The sequence below is a fragment of the Embiotoca jacksoni genome, unplaced genomic scaffold (genome assembly GCF_022577435.1).
Source record: "Embiotoca jacksoni isolate LCO1_2020_lvr unplaced genomic scaffold, fEmbJac1.0.p SCAF_5, whole genome shotgun sequence".
Taxonomy (NCBI): domain Eukaryota; kingdom Metazoa; phylum Chordata; class Actinopteri; family Embiotocidae; genus Embiotoca; species Embiotoca jacksoni.
The window spans coordinates 23,805,379-23,818,278 of NW_027185403.1; positions in this window are offsets into that span (position 1 = coordinate 23,805,379).

Sequence of the window (12,900 nt, forward strand, 5' to 3'; positions counted from 1 at the left end):
CGCCGACTGCCCTTTCTCTGTCTGCCAGGGAGCCGGAGGGCAGGACGTTTTAGGGCTGTTTTCATGTCAGGCTGACATTTATCTCATTTTGGACCTCCAAAGATGCAGCCAGATAATAAGGTAGATAGGTAGGTATTTACTTTATTAATCCCTGAGGGGAAATTTTTTCGCCACAGCAGCATACATACAGAAGCAATAAGACAATAATAGAAACAATAGAATAAAATAATAGAATAATATAATATAATAATAGAAAAGCAATAAAATAAAATAGCAGTAAATAGCAGTAAAAAAATATAAATATAAAATGCACAGTATATACAGTACATTACATATCTATATATATTATATACAACAAACCAATAAACACAGTCAACATATATATATATATATGTATATATATATACATACAGTACAGTATATATCTATATATATAATATACAACCAACCAAGAAACACAGTCAACAGTGTTATTGTACTGTGATGGATTTTGCCAGAGGTGAGTTATTGTACAGTCTTATTGCAGTGGGCAGGAATGATCTCCTGTATCAGGAATGATCTCCTGTATCTGGAATGATCTCCTGTATCAGGAATGATCTCCTGTATCAGGAATGATCTCCTTTATCTGGAATGATCTCCTGTATCTGGAATGATCTCCTGTATCAGGAATGATCTCCTGTATCAGGAATGATCTCCTTTATCTGGAATGATCTCCTGTATCTGGAATGATCTCCTGTATCTGGAATGATCTCCTGTATCAGGAATGATCTCCTTTATCTGGAATGATCTCCTGTATCTGGAATGATCTCCTGTATCTGGAATGATCTCCTGTATCAGGAATGATCTCCTGTATCAGGAATGATCTCCTGTGTCTGGAATGATCTCCTGTATCAGGAATGATCTCCTGTATCTGGAATGATCTCCTGTATCAGGAATGATCTCCTGTATCTGTCCTTGTGACAGCGGAGCTGGAGGAACCTTTTAGAGAACGTCCTCTTCTGTCCCTGCAGCAGGTGGTGGAGAGGGTGGACAGGATTATCCAATATGGATAATAGTTTGTTCAGCGTCCTCCTCTCCACCACCTTTTCCAGGCTGTCCAGTTAGCAGCCAATGATGGAGCCGGCCTTCTTCACCAGTTTGTTAAGTCTGTTGGTGTCTCCGACTCCAATGCTGCTCCCCCAGCAGACCACAGTGAAGTACAAAGCACTGGCCACAACAGATGGTAGAACATCTCCAACATCTCGCTGCACACATTGAAGGATCGAAGTTTCCTCAAGAAAAAGAGTTGACTCATCCCCTTCTTGTAGACAGCGTTGATGTTGGTCTTCCAGTTCAGTCTGTTGTCGATGGAGACACCAGGTACTTGTACTCCTCCACCATGTCCACCTCCTCTCCCAGAACTCTCAGCGGTTGTGGAGCCGTCGTCTTCCTCCTGAAGTCGACCACCATCTCTCTGGTCTTGGCCACGTTCAGGAGCAGGTGATTTCTACCCGCCCACTCCACAAAGTCCTCCACTACTGCCCTGTACTCCTCCTCCTGTCCATCCCTTATACATCCGACCACTGCAGAGTCATCAGAGAACTTCTGCAGATGTCTTGACTCTGAGTTGTTCTGGAAGTCAGTTGTGTAGAAGATGAACAGGAAGGAGACAGAACAGTTCCCTGAGGAGCTCCAGTACCACTGACCACCGTATCAGACAGCACACCGCCCAGACGGACAAACTGTGGTCTGTCAGGTAGTCAGTGATCCAGGAGACGGTGGACGCGTCCACCCCCCCTCCACCCCCACCACCCGCAGCTTCTCACTCAGCAGCAGTGGTTGGATGGTGTTGAATGCACTGGAGAAATCAAAGAAAGTGATTCTCACAGAGTCACCGGTTCCATCCAGGTGAGACTGAGCTCGTTGCAGCAGGTAGATGATGGCATCGTCCACTCCCACATGAGGCTGGTACGCAAATTGCAGAGGGTCCAGAGAAGATTTCACCAGCGGCCTGAGGTGGGCCAAGACCAGCCTCTCCAGCACCTTCATCACATGAGATGTGAGGGCAACCGGTCGGTAGTCGTTGAGGCCAGATGGAGTCGTCTTTTTGGGGACAGGAACCAGACAGGACGTCTTCCACAGCACTGGGACCTCCTCCTGCTTCAGGCTCAGGTTGAAGAGGTGTTGTAGGACCTCAGCCAGCTGGACGGCGCAGGTCTTCAGGACCTCGGGGCTGATGCCCTCAGGTCCTGCAGCCTTGCGCTGGTGGAGTCTCTCCAGCTGTCTCCTAACCTGGCTGCTTTCTTCTTATTAAGAAGAACTTTCAGGTCACTGGTGATCCACGGCTTATTGTTTGGGAAGCAGTGTACAATCCGTGATGGTACGGTGGTGTGTTCACAGAATTTAATGTATTCTGTGATACAGTCCGTCCTGCTGTTGATGTCCTCCCCATGTGGTCCAAACAGCACATCCCAGTCCGTGGACTCAAAGCAGTCCTGCAGGGCATCTTTAGCCTCCTGTGTCCACCTCCTCACAGTCCTGGTGGTCACAGGCTGCCTCTGTACCAGGGGAACATACTTGGGAGTAAGCAGGACCAGGTTGTGGTCTGATCTACCAAGGGGGGGAAGGGCAGTAGTACTGAATGCATCCATGGCATTAGCATACAGTAAGTCCAGAGTTTTATTGTTCCTTGTGGGGCAGTTCACATACTGGTGCAAAGTTGGCAGTACTTTATCCAGACTGGTTAAAGTCTCCAGTAACTAACAAAAATGCACCGGGATGCTTAGTCTGAAGTTTGGACACAGTGGAGTGGATGGTGTCCACTGCTGCCTCTACGTCAGCTGATGGAGGAATGTACACAGCGATAACAATGGTGGACGTGAACTCCCTCAGTAAATAATAAGGGCGCATCCCCACGGCTAGAAGTTCAATGTCCGGGCTGCAGAAACGTTCCTTCACACACACATGGTCGGGATTACACCACCTCTCGTTCACATAGACTTCAATCCCTCCACCTTTCTTCTTACCGCTCCGAACAACGTCTCCGTCCCCCCGAACAGTCCTGAAGCCGGGTACGGCCGCGCTGTGGTCCAGGAGATGTGAGTGCAGCCATGTCTCGGTGAAACACATGATGCTGCACTCCCGGTACTCTCTCTGGGTCTTTACCAGCGCCGAGCTCGTCCGTCTTGTTGGCCAACGACCTCACGTTCGATAATACGCTGTGTTCTGAGTTTCCCCACAGGACTACCGGAGACAGCAGCAGGAAGTCACACAGCTGTTTCCACCTGAACCCTCTGGGACTGACCCAGCACAGCGTTTTAACTACTGAGGCTTCAGGAGGTCGATAATCACCGGGGTTATGAGCATGTGTTAATCAGCAGGTTCATTGAAAGGAAGCTGGGAGAGGACGGACGCCTCTGTGGTCGGGATGAAACAGAGGGAGGAGCTTCCTGTAGACACCATCACCACATGTACTGAGAACATAAACAGGAAGCAGCATCAGAATAAAAACTGGGCCGTTTGTTAATATTCTTCCACTGAATGCCTCCCAGCGTCTTCAGAGACGTCAGCTGCAGATGTCCAGACTCAAATCTCTCATGAAGTATTGGACTCTGAGGGCTGCTGACATTTTGACTTTCAGTGAAATATCCCGGATGAACTGACGTGAAATTTGGTTGCGGACCCCGAAGAACCCGACAAGGGTCCTTCTGTCATTAAAGAACGACTCATGAATTAATCTGTGTCTGACAAACGTTGACAGCAGCTCAAGTCTTTCCTCTGAAATCATCAAAGCTTCATACAGCAGCAGGATCCTCGTCAGCTGTGAACTGTTACATAGTTTATTGTTATTATTATTATTATTATTATTATTATTATTATTATTATTATTATTATTATTATTATTGTCCATGTCATGGCACCTGCACCTTTTCACCATCACTACTTTTTGAGTTGGATGTCGGGTACTTGTATATATATATCATATATTATATAATTTTTAATAGAATATTTTGACTACTTATTAACATATATATATACAAATATAAACCTTATATATATATATATAAATTATATTGTATATATATATATATATATATATATATATATATATACAATATAATTTACAATAATATATATATATACAAAATTTATAATTTACAATATATATATATATATATATCCTGAGAATTTACAATTAACAATATTTTGTATCACATTGGTACAATAATGATGTTTTTCTTTCCATTTCTCTGAACATATCAAGGTGGATTTATTTATTTTGTGTTACAGTTTGTGTGTTTATACATTGTTGTTTTTTTTTGGAGAATTTTTCCTTTAAACTGTTCTTTTTTATTGCATGTGTGTTTGACTTATCTTTTTCCTACCTGTATTCTTAAGCTCTTGTGAAAACTAAATTTCTCCACCGCAGGATTAATAAAGTTTTATTTTATTGAAAGTGATTATGATTGATCATAGACACAGATCCATCAGTAGCCCCTCCTCACTCTCAGTAAAACACCTGTTTACTATTTTTCATTGTTTCCCAGTCTCACAGCAGGACGTCTGCAGGAGGGACATGACTGTGTCCAGACCCGTTACCATGACAACACACAGGACGTGCCTCTTCTGATCAACACAGCAGCTCACGGGGATCCGCTCGCTGGCTCATCTCATCACTAGTGTCTACGCTAGTGTCTGATGGGTCGCAGAGCAGAACTATGCTCCTTCATGGGTTTAAGAGCTCAACATCTGCAGCTCACAGCATCTGGATGACACCAGAACCACGAGGAACCTTCCTCCTCCACCGGGTGGTTCTGCTGACCCGACCTGAACGGGATCACTTGAGTCTGCAACTCTGAAACTGTGACGCGACCTCTTTAAATAGACAAATAAAATGGCCGCTGGAGAGGATTGGAGACCTCCTCCTGCTCCTCATTATCTGGGACTGACGGGCTCCTCAAACCTCCTCCTTCTCTCAGCAGACCCATGTTTGGTTCTGAGTCCAAAACACAAGCGCCATGATGTGAAGACAGAATAAAGGATTTATTTCGTCCTCCAGTGAACAGCAGCTGATCCACATGGAGATGTACTGCCACCTAGTGTCTCCTCAGGGGCAGGACACCCTCCCCCTCTACCAACACACACAGGGACACATGCACACACAAAGGGACGCAAACACACTGGCAGGGACAAAACACACACACACACACAGAGGGACACACTCACACGCAGGGAAACACACACACACACACACTGAACACACAATCACACACACACACACACACTCAATCTCACACACACTCACACTCTCTCTCACACACACACACACACACACACACTCTCACACACACTCTCACACACACACACACACACACACACACACACACACACACACACACACACACTCTCACACACACTCTCACACACACACACACACACACACACACACACACACACACACACACACACTCTCTGACACACTCACTCCCATCCTCCTCCTCAGCCAACACCTCTTTTTTCATCCTGGAGATGGAGGGTTCCTCTCTTCTACAGGAACGAACCACTTCCTGTTTTTTTCATCTAAACAACACTTCAACACAAACAACACTCCAGAGAAACATTCCTTTCACTGAGCATGTGAAGAGAACACCTGTTTAACTGCTCATGCAATTATCCAGTTATGTGGCATGACCAATCAGAACCATCAGTGATGTCATCATCCATCAGTGATGTCATCGTTGGTTTGTGAACGTTATGAATCCTCCAGTTCAGATTCTCTCCGTCACCATCTTTGCTAGTTCGGAGCGGTTTGGAGCAGGAAGTGACCATATTTGGACGAGCTGGGGGAGGAGCCAGCGGTGGATCTGATTGATCTGATTGGAAACCTGACGATACTACGTCCCGCCCACCGATAGCTGTAACCTGACTGCACCACAGGCCTGTCAATCAAACAGACACGCCCCCAAAAACAGGTCTTCTTGAATCTTCTTTTCTAATGAATGAGGGATTATTTTCAGATGGACCTCCAGAAAACTAATAAGAAGGAGTGACTTTAGCTAACAACACCGAGATAACTGATGGACACATTTTATTCACTTTGGATTTGATGAGAGAAGTTGAATGGGAGTCTATGGAGCCGGAGGCTTTTTGGAGCCGACCTCTAGTGGCACTCGCTGGTATTGCAGCTGAAGACACTTCTGGATCAGAACCATTTTACAGACCTGAAGCTACGAACTCTTTTATAAACAGTCTGTGTCCAGGAGTAAAAACTCCTTCAGTTAGAGGTCAGAGGTCAGACTGGTTGGAACAGGTTCCAGTTCTGGTATTTATTGCTATATTCAGTTCATTTGGACTTGGTAACTCTCTGGTATCCTGTCGTCATGTTTGGGATTCTGTAATCTGTAACCACCAGATGTCATTATTTCAGACTTGTGTGTGAGACAGCGACACCATTTCCTGTCATCACTCTATGATTTCTGTTTGGGACATAAAACTGGCTCGTGCAGGTTAAAGAACCACAAAGAGCTCATAGATCTCCTGTTCAGAAGCTCCAACAGTGTGAGTACATGACCAGCAGATGGCAGCACAGCACCGAAACCAATGCTTTTACAGACTCAGTAAATTTACAAACAATGCAGACAAATACTTCTTATATCGGACAGTACGTAACTAAGTCAGGACAATAATAAATAACAGAAGGAGAAAACATAAAGACAGATGGACCTAGATACATAAGTTTTACTTTTGTTTTTAAGTATTATGCCTCTTCAAGAAGTTCAGCATACAATTGGACAGTTTTGTTGCTGTTTTTTTAGTATTGATAAGTTTGAGAGTCTTCACATCATCATTAAATTCATTTTCAAATTGGGGATTTTTTTACTTTTTACATTTATGAGTGAAAACTTCATCAAGAATCAGTAAGTTTATAATGAATTCAGTATTATGACTTAAGTGTTCAAAATATGTGAAGACATTTTTCATGAGATAATCTTCCATTCCAGACCAAAAAATAATAGAATGCATACAAAGGTCAAATAAATGTATTAAAGATTGTGGTTCATTGTTACAGAAATTACATTTGTTTTAAATGTCTAAAACTAAGGAGAAGGTTTGATTTGTTGGATATATATTGTGTAGAAGCTTGATGTGGACTTCTCTGATCTTATTGGAAATACAGAATTTATATGGCAGACCATAAAAACAGCTGTTTGACCAACTCCAAAACATGTTGGTCATGTTAGACCGTGGCCATTTGGACACGCCCACTCCTTCAGGGTGGCTCTTCTGTTTTCTACTGAACGACACTGAAACAACAGTTTCTGTAACGAACACAGAGGGCCCTCTGTTTGTCTGTAACTCTGCTCTCGGGCTGGTCAGCAGCTTCATGACGTCACCTGGATGGTTTCAGGGAACAGGTGAGTCACAGGTTACCTGGAGGAGTCCAACGACACCATCAAACAGCCTTATACAGTCCATCAGTCCTCAGAGACATGGAGTCAGTCCAGACTGTGTTAGCTCCGCCCACTCTCTCAGGTGGTTCACACACACATATTAGAGTCACACACACACTGGAGTCACACACACACTAGAGTCAAACACACATATTAGAGTCACACACACACTAGAGTCAAACACACATATTAGAGTCACACACACACACTGGAGTCACACACACACCAAAGTCAAACACACATATTAGAGTCACACACACACTGGAGTCACACACACACCAAAGTCAAACACACATATTAGAGTCACACACACACTGGAGTCACACACACACCAAAGTCAAACACATATTAGAGTCACACACACACTGGAGTCACACACACACTAGAGTCAAACACACATATTAGAGTCACAAGCACACTAGAGTCAAACACACATATTAGAGTCACACACACACTGGAGTCACACACACACTAGAGTCAAACACACATATTAGAGTCACACACACACTGGAGTCACACACACACCAAAGTCAAACACACATATTAGAGTCACACACACATATTAGAGTCACACACACACACTGGAGTCACACACACACCAAAGTCAAACACACATATTAGAGTCACACACACACTGGAGTCACACACACACCAAAGTCAAACACACATATTAGAGTCACACACACACTGGAGTCACACACACACCAAAGTCAAACACACATATTAGAGTCACACACACACTGGAGTCACACACACACTAGAGTCAAACACACATATTAGAGTCACAAGCACACTAGAGTCAAACACACATATTAGAGTCAAACACACATATTAGAGTCACACACACACTGGAGTCACACACACACCAAAGTCAAACACACATATTAGAGTCACAAGCACACTAGAGTCAAACACACATATTAGAGTCACACACACACTGGAGTCACACACACACCAAAGTCAAACACACATATTAGAGTCACACACACACTGGAGTCACACACACACTAGAGTCAAACACACATATTAGAGTCACACACACTGGAGTCACACACACACTAGAGTCAAACACACATATTAGAGTCACAAGCACACTAGAGTCAAACACACATATTAGAGTCACAAGCACACTAGAGTCAAACACACATATTAGAGTCACACACACACTGGAGTCACACACACACCAAAGTCAAACACACATATTAGAGTCACACACACACTGGAGTCACACACACACTAGAGTCAAACACACATATTAGAGTCACACACACTGGAGTCACACACACACTAGAGTCAAACACACATATTAGAGTCACAAGCACACTAGAGTCAAACACACATATTAGAGTCACAAGCACACTAGAGTCAAACACACATATTAGAGTCACACACACACTGGAGTCACACACACACCAAAGTCAAACACACATATTAGAGTCACACACACACTGGAGTCACACACACACTAGAGTCAAACACACATATTAGAGTCACACACACTGGAGTCACACACACACTAGAGTCAAACACACATATTAGAGTCACAAGCACACTAGAGTCAAACACACATATTAGAGTCACACACACACTAGAGTCAAACAAACATATTAGAGTCACACACATATTAGAGTCACACACATATTAGAGTCACACTTATTAGAGTCACACACATATTAGAGTCACACATATTAGAGTCACACACATATTAGAGTCACACACACTGGAGTCACACACACACTAGAGTCAAACACACATATTAGAGTCACAAGCACACTAGAGTCAAACACACATATTAGAGTCACACACACACTAGAGTCAAACAAACATATTAGAGTCACACACATATTAGAGTCACACACATATTAGAGTCACACTTATTAGAGTCACACACATATTAGAGTCACACATATTAGAGTCACACACATATTAGAGTCACACATATTAGAGTCACACATATTAGAGTCACACACATATTAGAGTCACACTTATTAGAGTCACACACATATTAGAGTCACACACATATTAGAGTCACACATATTAGAGTCACACACAAATTAGAGTCACACTTATTAGAGTCACACACATATTAGAGTCACACACATATTAGAGTCACACATATTAGAGTCACACACATATTAGAGTCACACATATTAGAGTCACACTTATTAGAGTCACACTTATTAGAGTCACACACATATTAGAGTCACACATATTAGAGTCACACTTATTAGAGTCACACTTATCAGAGTCACACACATATTAGAGTCACACATATTAGAGTCACACATATTAGAGTCACACTTATTAGAGTCACACACATATTAGAGTCACACACATATTAGTGTCACACTTATTAGAGTCACACATATTAGAGTCACACACATATTAGTGTCACACATATTAGAGTCACACTTATTAGAGTCACACACATATTAGAGTCACACACATATTAGAGTCACACTTATTAGAGTCACACACATATTGGAGTCACACACATATTAGTGTCACACTTATTAGAGTCACACATATTAGAGTCACACTTATTAGAGTCACACACATATTAGAGTCACACATATTAGAGTCACACTTATTATAGTCACACACATATTAGAGTCACACACATATTAGATTCACACATATTAGAGTCACACTTGTTAGAGTCACACACATATTAGAGTCACACACATTAGTGTCACACTTATTAGAGTCACACACATATTAGAGTCACACACATATTAGAGTCACACATATTAGAGTCACGCACATATTAGAGTCACACACATATTAGAGTCACACATATTAGAGTCACACATATTAGAGTCACACTTATTAGAGTCACACACATATTAGAGTCACACACATTAGTGTCACACTTATTAGAGTCACACACATATTAGAGTCACACATATTAGAGTCACACTTATTAGAGTCACACACACATTAGAGTCACACACATATTAGAGTCACACATATTAGAGTCACACATATTAGAGTCACACTTATTAGAGTCACACACATATTAGAGTCACACTTGTTAGAGTCACACACATATTAGAGTCACACACATTAGTGTCACACTTATTAGAGTCACACACATATTAGAGTCACACACATATTAGAGTCACACATATTAGAGTCACGCACATATTAGAGTCACACACATATTAGAGTCACACATATTAGAGTCACACATATTAGAGTCACACTTATTAGAGTCACACACATATTAGAGTCACACACATTAGTGTCACACTTATTAGAGTCACACACATATTAGAGTCACACATATTAGAGTCACACTTATTAGAGTCACACTTATCAGAGTCACACACATATTAGAGTCACACATATTAGAGTCACACATATTAGAGTCACACTTATTAGAGTCACACACATATTAGAGTCACACACATATTAGTGTCACACTTATTAGAGTCACACATATTAGAGTCACACACATATTAGTGTCACACATATTAGAGTCACACTTATTAGAGTCACACACATATTAGAGTCACACACATATTAGAGTCACACTTATTAGAGTCACACACATATTGGAGTCACACACATATTAGTGTCACACTTATTAGAGTCACACATATTAGAGTCACACTTATTAGAGTCACACACATATTAGAGTCACACATATTAGAGTCACACTTATTATAGTCACACACATATTAGAGTCACACACATATTAGATTCACACATATTAGAGTCACACTTGTTAGAGTCACACACATATTAGAGTCACACACATTAGTGTCACACTTATTAGAGTCACACACATATTAGAGTCACACACATATTAGAGTCACACATATTAGAGTCACGCACATATTAGAGTCACACACATATTAGAGTCACACATATTAGAGTCACACATATTAGAGTCACACTTATTAGAGTCACACACACATTAGAGTCACACACATATTAGAGTCACACATATTAGAGTCACACATATTAGAGTCACACTTATTAGAGTCACACACATATTAGAGTCACACTTATTCGAGTCACACACATATTAAGAGTCACACACATATTAGAGTCACACATATTAGAGTCACACTTATTAGAGTCACACACATATTAGAGTCACACTTATTAGAGTCACACACATATTAGAGTCACACTTATTCGAGTCACACACATATTAGAGTCACACTTATTCGAGTCACACACATATTAGAGTCACACATATTAGAGTCACACTTATTAGAGTCACACATATTAGAGTCACACATATTCGAGTCACACACATATTAGAGTCACACATATTCGAGTCACACACATATTAGAGTCACACATATTAGAGTCACACACATATTAGAGTCACACTTATTCGAGTCACACACATATTAGAGTCACACACATATTAGAGTCACACTTATTCGAGTCACACACATATTAGAGTCACACATATTAGAGTCACACATATTAGAGTCACACACATATTAGAGTCACACTTATTCGAGTCACACACATATTAGAGTCACAGTTATTCGAGTCACACACATATTAGAGTCACACACATATTAGAGCCTTTTTAGAGAATGATAATACTGAATTCAGAAAATGGAAAGTGTGTTTCAAAATGTGTGTTTTTTCTGCCACATGCAGCTCCTGTCTTCTTTGGTTTTCTGATGTGACGTGTACTTACAGCACGTTGTGTGTACATACTGCACGTTGTGTGTACATACAGCACGTTGTGTGTACATGCAGCACGTTGTGTGTACGTACAGCACGTTGTGTGTACGTACTGCACGTTGTGTGTACATACAGCACGTTATGTGTACATACAGCACGACTTCATGTTAAATGTACAACTCGTACTGATGGCTCCAGCTGATGAATAATTAACAGACAAACAGTCCGGACTGCTGAAACCAGTGACCCTCCATCTGGTTACACAACAGCAGGAGAACTAACTCCTCCAACACAGAACCAACAGAACCAACAGAACCAGTGAGCAGCACAGGAAGTCAGTGATGAAAACCACTATGGTTCCAGTACAGTATTTAAAATGGGTCAAAGATGTTTTTATACACTCCAGGCTTGTTTCATCTTTAAACTGAATGATCTGGTGGTTCTGAGGGTCAAATGCAAAAACATTCGGAGAACATAAAAAACAAACATTTCAGAAAACACAAAATATCGGAAAACACAAAAACATTTCACACAACACACAAACAATGTTTTCATGTTCAGAGAAATATTTTGTGTTCTGAGAAATGTTTTTGCGTTTGACCATCAGGGCCACCGTAGAATTCAGTGGATGGTATAAAGTAAAGAAAATAAAGAAGTTCCTCTGCTTTTATTTGATCTCTGACATGAAGATAAATTACATCTCCAGCGGACCGCTTCAGATAAAACCTGTGTAACAGAGGAACCGCTCTTTAATCCGGCTCCAGAGCCGGTGATGTAACCTGAGACGAGCTCTGCGTGAGCAGCGTATCAAACG